Here is a 10,888-nt window from a genome sequence, read left to right as displayed (position 1 = left end):
TGGAAAACTATGAATTTTACATCTGAATTGCCAGATGGAGAATGGTTAATTTATAGGTTATGTATTGTTTACGTTGAGAGCCTCCGGTCAGGAATTTAGGTCCGTAACTTCATTCTGCTGCAAATAAATCACTATCTGTTCTTCAAAACAAATCAACAATTAATGACGGTGAACAGTCCTGGAAAATTAAACTGCAGCAGACCAGCTCCTGCAGAGCTGGATTTTGTCTTGCCAGCCTTGTTCTGACTTTTATGCCTGCTTGCTGCGCGGTTGCTTTCTGAGAGCTGTGATTATTTAGTTAGGCGTTGTGTTTTCCCATTTAACACAACTGCTGAAGCGTTCTCGTGTTGGTCTTTGTTTTGTGCTTGCCGGGTAGGTGCTTTGGCTGTAATTGATTTCTCTTCGCTCGGGATGGAGTAGAAGGATCGTTGAAAATTTAAGTGGCTTTATAGTTGAAAACGAGTGTCACATCACGTTTTCGGAAGGGAGTAAGACGACATGCATTCTTTCAGGTTTTCCCCTTCTAGTGGAAACAAGTAGTGGAATTGTTCCATTTTCAGGTGATAGAAATTTTGCCTGGTGTGTTTTATATTACTATGTGCATATATATATATATATGCTAGATACTGTACTGTGTAAAGTAACTCCTCAAAGAGAAGTGAAAGCTGAATGTATGCCACGCTCAGACCACCTGAAAGAAGACTGACAGTGACAGGCCGTCAGGTAAGGTGGTTTAGCAGAGGTGTGTGTTGTGTTCATCACAGCCTTTGAAAGGGTGCACTGCTGGAGAAAGTAGTTTAGTACTTTAGCACTTGCATGACATCTTGTGTCTGTGTCTGAAGCAAGGTTGAACTTAATTACTGTAGGGTTGGGGGGTGTGATGTGTTTGGGTGTGGTGTGGTATTTTGTGTGGGATTTTTTATATAGGTTCTATATTGGAATATTTGCCTATGTGTTTCTTGCATCCTCTTTACTAATTAGTATACAGATAAACTAACAGTTCAGTTTTTGATGAAACAACTAAATAAATTAAAATGAAAAATCATATGTTTAGGACTTGTAAGCAACTTCTTTTTTTTCTTGTAAATATTGAATTTAGACTTTATCTGACATGCTTACTTATGGACTGAAATTGAGCAAGACACCCAAGTCGTTATTAAGCTGTAATTAACCATATAAAAGCCAACAGTCATTGCTACCATTCGGAAAAGCACAGTAATGAAATATGGGCATAACCTCAGGCATTATCCATTTTTATCTGTAGAACAGGAGGTTCGATTACCTCCTGTAGATTGGGAGAGATGCATTTTCTTTTGGTATATGTTGCTGTCTAGCAGGCTTTCAGGTTATGCCTTTTTCCTCTTTTTTTCTTCAGTCTCACAATTTATAGTCATACAGAAGAGTAAGAGGGTGTACGTGTAGGTATGGCTATGAGTCTTCTGGTTTAGTAAAGGATTTTCATTTAAAGTTTGGAGTTAATGTTTTTTGGGTTTTTTTTTTTTCTTTAAACCTGAATTGGGAGAGGTGATATAGACTACTTGTTGCACAAGGAGAATTTTCATGGGAGCAACAAATAAGAAAAGATGAAGCTGAACAGTAAAAGCATGCAAAATTTGAGATGGAAGGAAAATATGATACTGCAACTCATTATTTTTGGCTGTCAGTTTCACTCTAATATCCCAATCCCTTTGTATTGCTTGCCCCAAATATTATGCCAAGAAAGAGGAAGGTATGTCTTTCTGATTGCCTTCAGAGAAGCTCCTTTTTAGAATCAAAAAGTAGTTCTGTCAGTATCATTCTCCTTTTAACAGATATCTAAAGTAATGGTGTTTTTACTCCTAGCACAAAATGTCAATTCTGCCACTTGAAATAATCTTTGGATAGACTGAGACAATATTGGAGGCTTTCAGTCAATTCTGAAACTAGGTGGAAAGGGAAAACTAAGGAAACTTCTAAAGAAGGTGTGTTAGTGTGGTAGTCCTTAGTGGTGAAGTGTGTTAATTTTCCAGATTTGTAGACCCTCTGGACTGTCTGAACAGCACTGACAGATCCTGGAAGGAATCAAGTCTTTTAAATAATATAAAAGATATGCTTTTAAAAAAAGTCTTTTATTTCCCGCAGAGATTGATCATCTAAAAGTCAAGGCTGTGCACGTATATGAATTACATACCTATTGCTTTTCCATTGGTAGCCTCTTCAGTTGAATGTAGCCTTGTAAAAAAGGTGAGGTGTTTTTTATTTGCTTTGCACTGTTACTGAGAACAGAACTCAATACAGTTCTGTAAAGTAAAAACAAGAAAAAATAGATGAAAAGTGAAGTGTATGAATGAAAATTAACTTTGTTATTTTAGGAAGTTAGTGGTTTGTTTCAAAACCTCTTTGGAACATTAAGGATTCCATAATTAAAAAAAGCTGTTTATGCGAATATTTGCTGTAACAAATCCAACTTGAAAGAATTCAGTGAAATACAAGTAATATTTTCGTTTCATTTCTAGGAATCAAAATGTTAACACCTCCATTTTTTTTAAAGGTTATTACTGTCTGTCTCAATGTATACTGCTTTTCAGCCTTTTCTGAAGTGTGGAGAAGTCCTTGAAGTAGGTTCTGAGGATTTAGACTGCTATTACTTTGTCCCCATCTGTGGAATTTACTCTTTTGCATCCTACCTCAAGCATCAGAAAAACATTCTGCTTGTTTAGTACCTGATCTTTGGTTCTGTTTTTTCAGCTCACAACAACTTTGGTATTAATATGCTTCAAGAAATAATAATAAAAAAGCACCATACTTCATTGGGAACAGATGGGGATGTTTGTACTAATCATCTTGTCTGTCACCATTTATTTGGGAGTACCATAACCAGGGATCAGGACCCCATCTGGGGTTTTCTAATTCAGACCCCGTTCTTTAAAGATCGATTCGAGACAATACTAACTGTGTGTACTTTGACTTAATTAGGAATCCTGGTGAATGTTTCTGCTGCTGAAATTAGATGCTTCACTTTCATGCTTTTTAATGGACAAAAAAAGACATGAAGTTAGCAGTCACAAATGTTATTGTCTTAATTGCTTCATTGTAGTCACCTAAACTACATTTTCACAGAACATAGAATGGCCTGGGTTGGAAGGGACCATAAGGATTATATAGTTCCAATTGCCCTGCTATGGACAGGGAACCTTCTGCTATAACAGGTTGATCATTTCCCCATCCAACCTGTCCTTAAACACTTCCAAGGATGGGGCATCCACCAACTCTCTAGGCAACCTTTTCCATGGTCTCACTACCCTCAGAGTAAAGAACTTTCCCCCAGTATCTAATCTAAAACTATTTCCAGTTTGAAGCCAATCCCTGTTGTCCTGTCACTACATGCTCTTGTGAAAGGTCCATCCATCTTTCTTGTAGGGTCCCTTCATGTACTGGAAGGTCATAGTTGGGTCAGCCTGAAATCTTCAGGCTGAACAATCCCAATTCTCTCAGCCTTTCCTCATAGGAGAGCTGTTCCATACCTCTAATCAGCTTTGTGTCCCTCCTCTGGACTTGCTGCCTGATGTCCTTCCTGTACTGGGGACAGGAATCTGTAGCTCTTTTAAAGAGTATTTGGTTCAGCTAATATGTGATAACTTAGGAAGTGACTCTTGAGAAGCTGGCTGTCCACAGCTTCTGCCAGAACAGCCTTTGGTTCTCTCTGAGACATCCCAGTATATCCACATTGTAGCTCACTTCAATGTCAAAAGTCTTAATCCTGAAATTCTCAGAAAGAAAGGGAACTTCCAGATAAAAAACTACTAAAAGGAAAAAATCCAACCAACCAAAAACCTAAAAGTTACCCACAGTAAGTAGAAACATACTGCTTGTGAGGAAGTCCTGAAAAAAAACTTACATCAAAACTTCCTTTATGTAATCTTTGGGCCACCTTGAGCTTGACTGTTCACTTCTGTTAGTATTATTTTGTTACTTAGATGTACATTCCTATGAAGACAATCAGATTTCTAGGAACTCATAGTCACCACATATATTAGGTTTTTGTTCTTAACAAAAAAAGGATTGAATTGTTGTCAGCTATGAGAATTGACCAGAAGACACTTCATGGAAACTTGTAATTACATTTAGTGATTTATTAAACATTTTTTTCCTGCATCTGCCTACATAAAATTTTCAAGATTTTTCTTGGGGAAAAGGTACAGAGATGCTAGGCAGCATGCCATTAGGTATGATACTTTCTCTAATAATTTTGTTGATTTTGTTACTTGGCAGTTCAGGATGAGGCATTATGTGTAGTTCCCGAACACAGAAACAAAGTGTATGGAAGTAACTGTAGCTTTTTGTGTCATCACTTAGTGAAAACTTTTGTGAGGGACAATACCTTTGGACAGTCCAGTGCCACCCAGTGCTTTTCAAAAGTCTAAGCGAGACAAATTCACTTAATTCATGATACAAAATAAACTATATATTTACTTTTCTTCCTCTGAGTCTGAGGGGCAGAACAAGACTATAACTTTTGCTTTCCTGGGTTTTCAAAATGAAAGAAAGAATAGATAAGCCAACGATAAACTCTTCAAAAGAGTTGAGTAAGTTTGTCAAAGAGACGACAGGAGATGCATTTCATCTTTTATTTGCCCAAATTGAATCATGCAGTTTGTAGTTCCTTCAGTTGCAGAAATGCTTCCAAGGACTAAGAAAAGAGATTTTGATGCAATTTTTGTAAATAAGTATTCTTCACTCTTTTTTAATGACTGGCTGACCTGTACTTTAAGAATGCAAAACATTTTGAAAGTTACAAATGTTGCCTGTAGTAAGTTCTCCATTAGGTTGTTCATACTGCATTTTGTATATACATCTAAAAGCACACTTAAAGTAACTTTTTATTTCTTATTGGGCCATTACCCCCTGAATCTTCTGTATTACATACAAAAAAAGCTTTAAAACAATATTAAAATTGAAAATTATTTTTAAAAATAGTAAGCAATTTAAATTAATTTCTGTCCTTCTACCATTATGGTAGTCTTTAGTCATAAGACTAGTGTTGAGGTTTTTTTCAACACACTTTATTTAGAAATTAGAGCTGCATATCAAAGTCGGCACACATTTTCCAAAAGCTGGAAAATGTAAAATGAATTGACAGGGGACTGTGGGAAAGGAGAAGCATATCTAGTAATTTGAATGATTGAATGTCACTTTGGGATACTGGCATTCATTCCTTCTGTCAGTTTTCTTGTGATCCCAGGCAAGTCTGTTTAAACCAAACTTCCCACAAGAGCTTATTAGCAGTGCATCGATTTCCTGGGAGACAGGCTCTAGACCTGGACTACTGCTTGGCTCAACAGATACTTTAGTTTAAGGTACAATGCTGGATAAATTGGCATACTTTAAAAGTTGTGCCCTAAATTCCTGACTGTATAAGCAAAATTGTTTGCTAGTTCTTAAATTTCAGTCTGTGTCTTTGGTTTGTAATTTGTGAAATGAGACAAATACTTATTTTTATGAAAAATTAGTGAAAGTGTTACAAAAACAAGTTAATTTTTATGGCATGCTAACATAGTACAGCCATGAAACCTTACAAAAGCTTAGTAAGAAATTAAGTCTCTTCAGTGTATGGCTTATATAGAGTCTCATAAGGGACACATATAAAATTATAAGGAGAAAAGTTGAATAGTTTCTTTTTACTTTGAATGAAAAAGAAATTATATGGAAAAAAGTAGCAAAGGATAAGGTATATCAGCTCCTTTGTGTGTATTCCCTTTAATATTGTATAAGAAACTTGATTCAGTTTCTTAACTCTTAATAAGTGATTTTACAACTATTTTTGTATTTTCATTGTTCCTTTTTAATCAAACTTAGTAAACAAATTCACTGTATGGATGTACTCCTGTCAGTCTTTAGGTTGTAACCTTTAGCTTTGTATATATGACTAATTGATAGAACGCTGCTGGTAGCAATGGGTTTTTTCTCTTTTAGCAGCTTTATGTGGGGTGAGGTATGAGAGCTTTTCAGTGGATTCTTGCATGTATTTGTTACTGGTAGAAAGGCGGTGTAATGTGGTGTTTGCACATTGTATGCTCTGGAAAGGACTGAGATCTGCTGGGGCTGCATTCCCCTCCTGCCAGCTGCAGCTATCTTTCTACTCTGGTCCCTCCTTAGTGACTTCTCTGTCTAGTTTGTCCTCATACTCTTGGGCTTCCAGTCTTTCATTGTACAATGTACTTCCTCTTTCACCTTCTTCCACACGTCTTAGGCTTTACAGGATCATAGAATAGATGGGGTTGGAAGGGACCGCTGGAGGTCATCTAGTCCAGCCCCCTGGCTCCAACAGTGTCATTAATTAATGTGCTCAACAGAGCACGTTACTTGGGACTTACTGCTATCCCGATGGCTTTTGAATGGGTGTCTCTGGGGAAGGAGACTTTACAACTTTTCTAGGCAGCCTGTTTCAGTGCTCAGTTATCCCTGCGGAAAAGGACTTCTTTTTCATGTTCATATGGAACTTTGTGCATCAGTTTCTGCCCATTGTCTCTTGTCCTATTGCTTGCCATCACGATGAAGAAGAGCCTAGCTTCATCCTCTTGATGCCCACCCTTCAGATACTGAGGTACGTTGTGTATTTTAAGAACCTCGAGGCTGATAGGTTATGTCAGCTGTGGTATATGGTTGTGGGGTTTTGTTTGGAATTTTTTTTCTTGTTTTATTCCTATTTTTTCCTTTCCCCCCCCCCTTTTTTCCGCTCTCTCACATTAACTTTGCTTCTTGGTTGAGTGCCTTTCCTGTAATGGCTAAACTTTCTAGTCACTTTGTCTGATAGAGCTTGTTGGTCTTTCCAGTGGAGTTAGTAGAAATGTGTCCCAACCTCAGCTCTTTCTATGGTAAGCTGAGCTTTTTGTCTTAATTAAGACAGACTGCTCTTGAGTTGAGAATCTGGCTGAGGTGTGAACAAATCCAGCTTTTTGTACTAAAGAAACAGCAACATCTGGCTGTTAGCAGACAGGTGGATTAGTGATGGATTTGGCTGTCAGCAGGATTTACCAGATGTGTTTGTTAGTCTGGTTTGGCAGTGTTAACCTTCTAACTTCAGGGGAAAAAGGAGAGAGAGCAATAAACAGTTCTTGTGTGTGCATGAACAGGTCTTGTACCTTAAGTACTAGGTAGAAACTCTGAAATGTTGTATCATGATTGTATGCTTACAGTTGTAGTGCGAGCAGCTGTATTTATTTATTAATAATTTAAAATTTCCTCCTTTCAGTTGAAAACCTTGTCCTTTTAAAATGAATAACCATTTTTTTCATATAGGTGTTACTTGTGTCCTAGTGGTTTCTATTTATGGAACACAATATAGTGGGGAGTGAACACAATTTTTCATCATTGTTTTTGATTTGATTTTTTGTTAATGCTCTCCTGGGTAGGAGGAGAGGTCTTCTTGGGGTGTGGGTTACAGGGTACTGTAAGGCCTATCTAGTAAAACAAGGTCCATGTTCTTGGTGCACATTAGCACAGATCTGAGCCTGACATAAACACAGCCCACATGCTGATAGATGCCATGAGTTTGTCTGTCATTGTGTAGCAAATGTGGCATAGAATCATAGAAATTCTCAAGCTGGAAGGAACTCCTAAGAGTCATTAAGACCAGCTGCCTGCTCTACACAGGGCTACCTAAAACTAAATCATATAATTCAAAGTGTTGTCCAGACTCTTATTGAACTCTTGACAGGTTTGATGCCATGGCTGCTTCCCTGGGGTGACGATCAACTGTCAGTGAAGGACCTTTTTCCTAAGGTCTAATCTGAACTTCCTCCGATGCAGCTTCATTCCATCTCCTTGTGTCCTAATGAGAGTGATGAGCTGCAACTGAAGGATAACTAAATATTAAACATGAACTTTAAAACAGAAAACAAACCAGAGTTTGGAAATTTACTATCAAGAAAGTTGTCATAGCTGTACATATGCTTCTGTTTATACAAAAACCAGGATTAAAATATACTAAAACGTATGTAAATTTCTGAAATTGGGATACAAAGAAGATAGAGACAGACTCCACTCAGTGGTGCCTAGTATCCAGGGGCAGTGTGCACAAACTGGAACACAAGAGATTTGTTCTGAGTGTTTCCACTGTGACGGTGGTCAAGAACCAGCACAGGTTGCTCTGGACTTTGGCAAGGTCACTATCTTGGGAGATCTTCAGAAGCCATCTGGATGCACTCCTTGGCAAGCCGGTTTGAGGTGACCATTCTTTGTCAGGGAAATGCAACCAGGTGACCTCCAGAGTTCCCTTCCAACCTCAACCTTTCTGTGAAAATTCAAGCCCATTCAACCCATAGGGCTAAATAATTGTAAAGGATGAATAATTGTATCAGAAAAGTTACAGGAGTCAATATATTATCATCAGAGAACTTTGACATTGGTTGAGTGTTGAGGTAGGTGTCAAAGGTAAGTTAAGGCTTAAAAGAATATTCAGCTTTTTTTTTTTAAGTGATCTTACTGATAGGTCCATATATGACAGTAGGTGACTAGATTGCAAAACTTCTGGTCCTTGTGGTCTTATAATGCACTAAGTTCACCTGGTTGTAATGAGTCTTCATCTCATTGCTTTGTGATCAGTTATGGGTTCTTTTCTGTCTTTGGGGATACATTTGTCTTTTTTCAGTCTGCTTTTCTGACACAGTTTTGCAAAAAGCAAAATAAAATGTTTAAGCTAGGAAGAAAAGCTGAATTGATAGAAGCCTTCTGGGTAGATAACTTCTATTAGTAAAACACCCAGCTAACTGTGTTTTTGGTATTAAGATTGCTATATGCAGTTATAATATAAATGTCTGTTTATATTTCATATTGACTAGGAGTGGATACACTGTTCTGTAGAACAACATCCAACTTTGCAGTTGAATACCCACGCTTTCTTTTAGGTCTTACAGTTCAATCCATCCCACCAGCATTCTTTGTTTGATCTATATTAATTCTGTATCAAATAATTTGCAGTAGGATATAAAGCATATAATTTTGTATTTTTTAATGTTATATGCTAAGTTAGGAATGAAAGTACATCTCATTTAGGTATATAAATTCTGTCTTGTTACAAAACCCAATTTGTATTGGTTGACCATTGTGAAATTTTACGTGTCATTTTGCTTCTGTGGTAGCATACTAGTATTTATTATTATTATTTTAGTTTAGTTGCTTATTTTATTTATTTTGAGTATTTTATTTTGTTTTTTCAGTATTCTTAATGTTGGGTTTTTTTCCTTGACATTTGTTTAATTTTAATTCTTACTAAAAACCCCCAAAACAAAACAAAACCCAACAAGGTTTCAAGACTCAATAAGGCACTCTTAACCAAATAAATGATATCCTAAAATAATACCAACTGTTGCTTCCTCCCAAGAGGCAGCACAGAGGTTAAACTTGATTTGTGCCTGATGTGTGTGTTGTAGTTGTCTTCCACTTGTTATGTTCCCCTTATTTTCCTCATGGCTTCCATGCCATTCTTGAGTGGGATTTTTCTCCACTTGTGAGTACTACAGCTGTTAATCATTTGAAATTATGTAATGCAAGGTATCTGAGGTTTCTATGACTGCTTTTTGTTACTTTGTCTTGAAAAGAGTTAATGTGAAGGAAAATAATAATTCCTTCCTCTTTTCCCCCATTCTTTTCTAGCAGTTGGAGGAAGGAAACAAATAATTCCTGCCTTACTAAATCTTAAAAGTAACTTCCCAGATAAAAGATGGCTGTGTCAATAATATGACCATAAACCAGAAATATTGTGGAATTTTTATACCTAGACTGGTTGTCAGTTCTTCTCTTCTTTCAGAATACCAGCCTAAGAACTTAGTGTTTCTGGTGATTCTGGAAAAAGAATGTTTTTGTGGTGTTCATGTTCTGCTTTTTGAACATACCATATGAAAGCAAGGGGCTAGTCTCTCATACTGATCAAGTTGTACAGCATTCTGTTTGGATATTTTGTTTCAGATTCTGATGAGAATTCTTGTATTTTAATTTGAAAACTGGAAGTCTGCCTCTCATGATCAGTTTTTCTTCACTGAGCTATTTATCTTTGACCTTTTTTCTTATGGTCAAAAATTTTTCTATTTTCTTTGGATGTGATCTCCTGGTATTTGTATGATTTCTGGTGATTGCTGCCTCTTTTCTGCTAACCCTCCTGACAGTCTCTTCTTGTCGCCTTTGTGCACATGCCTCATGTAATAGATATCATGGGTTCTTCTCCCAGTTTATATTACCTGCCTGATAGGTGCTGGTGGCTGCACAGAGTATTCCAAGCAGGTTCTTGTCAGTACCTTAAAATGGGTGTTTGCTGTTGAAGTTTTGGGTTTTTGTGGGTTGGCTTGTTTGTTCCACAGAATCACAGAATAGGTCAGGTTGGAAGGGATCCCAGTGGGTCATCTGGTCCAGCCTCTCTGCTCGCAAGCAGGGTTCCCCTAGATCACCATTGCACAGGATTGTGTCCAGATAGTGCTGGAGTATCTTCAGTGAGGAGAGGAGGTTCTTGAATTAAGTTGTTCTAGAATTAATGCTGCGTAGAAAAATAACCATGAAACTATACTTGGACCTAGGCATTGGACCCGTCTTTTGAAACCCTGTTGGTTTCCCCTTACAGCTGATTTTTTTTCAGAGTAAGAGCATATATTCTTGTTTAGATGTTCATATGAAATCTTTATATTTGCAAACATTTCTGTTTCTCCAAACTTTCCTTTCAGTGTTTTGCTGAATGACAATCTCATCCATCTCTGCATCCATCCATTCCAGTTTAATGCTTCCATAATAAATGATATTTAGTGCAAGGAAAGTGCTAATTGTTTTATGACAGATGAACCGAATGTCATGGGGTAGCTTTACCTTTAAAGCAAAGCTGAGGAAAGAGGGGAAGTTAGAAGTGCTGATGGCTGATGGGGGT

The 10,888-nt window shown here is 37.3% G+C and overlaps 1 protein-coding gene across 5 annotated transcripts in view; it reads left to right on the top strand.

Annotated features, from left to right (window-relative positions):
* Nucleotides 1–10,888, top strand: part of PDS5B (PDS5 cohesin associated factor B) — a 109,072-nt gene that overhangs the window by 993 nt on the left and 97,191 nt on the right. Inside the window, exon 1 of one of the 5 annotated variants that reach the window (XM_015623085.3) lies at nucleotides 2,207–2,223. The exons of the other annotated variants lie outside the window; for them this stretch is intronic. The gene's annotated coding sequence lies outside the window, so the exon portion shown is untranslated. Of the gene's footprint in view, nucleotides 1–2,206; nucleotides 2,224–10,888 lie in introns of those variants that run through there. 5 annotated transcript variants of the gene reach the window in all.

Source organism: Parus major, chromosome 1, assembly GCF_001522545.3.
Source record: "Parus major isolate Abel chromosome 1, Parus_major1.1, whole genome shotgun sequence".
In the NCBI taxonomy this organism is placed as follows: domain Eukaryota; kingdom Metazoa; phylum Chordata; class Aves; order Passeriformes; family Paridae; genus Parus; species Parus major.
This window is presented reverse-complemented; position numbering and strand designations above follow the sequence as displayed.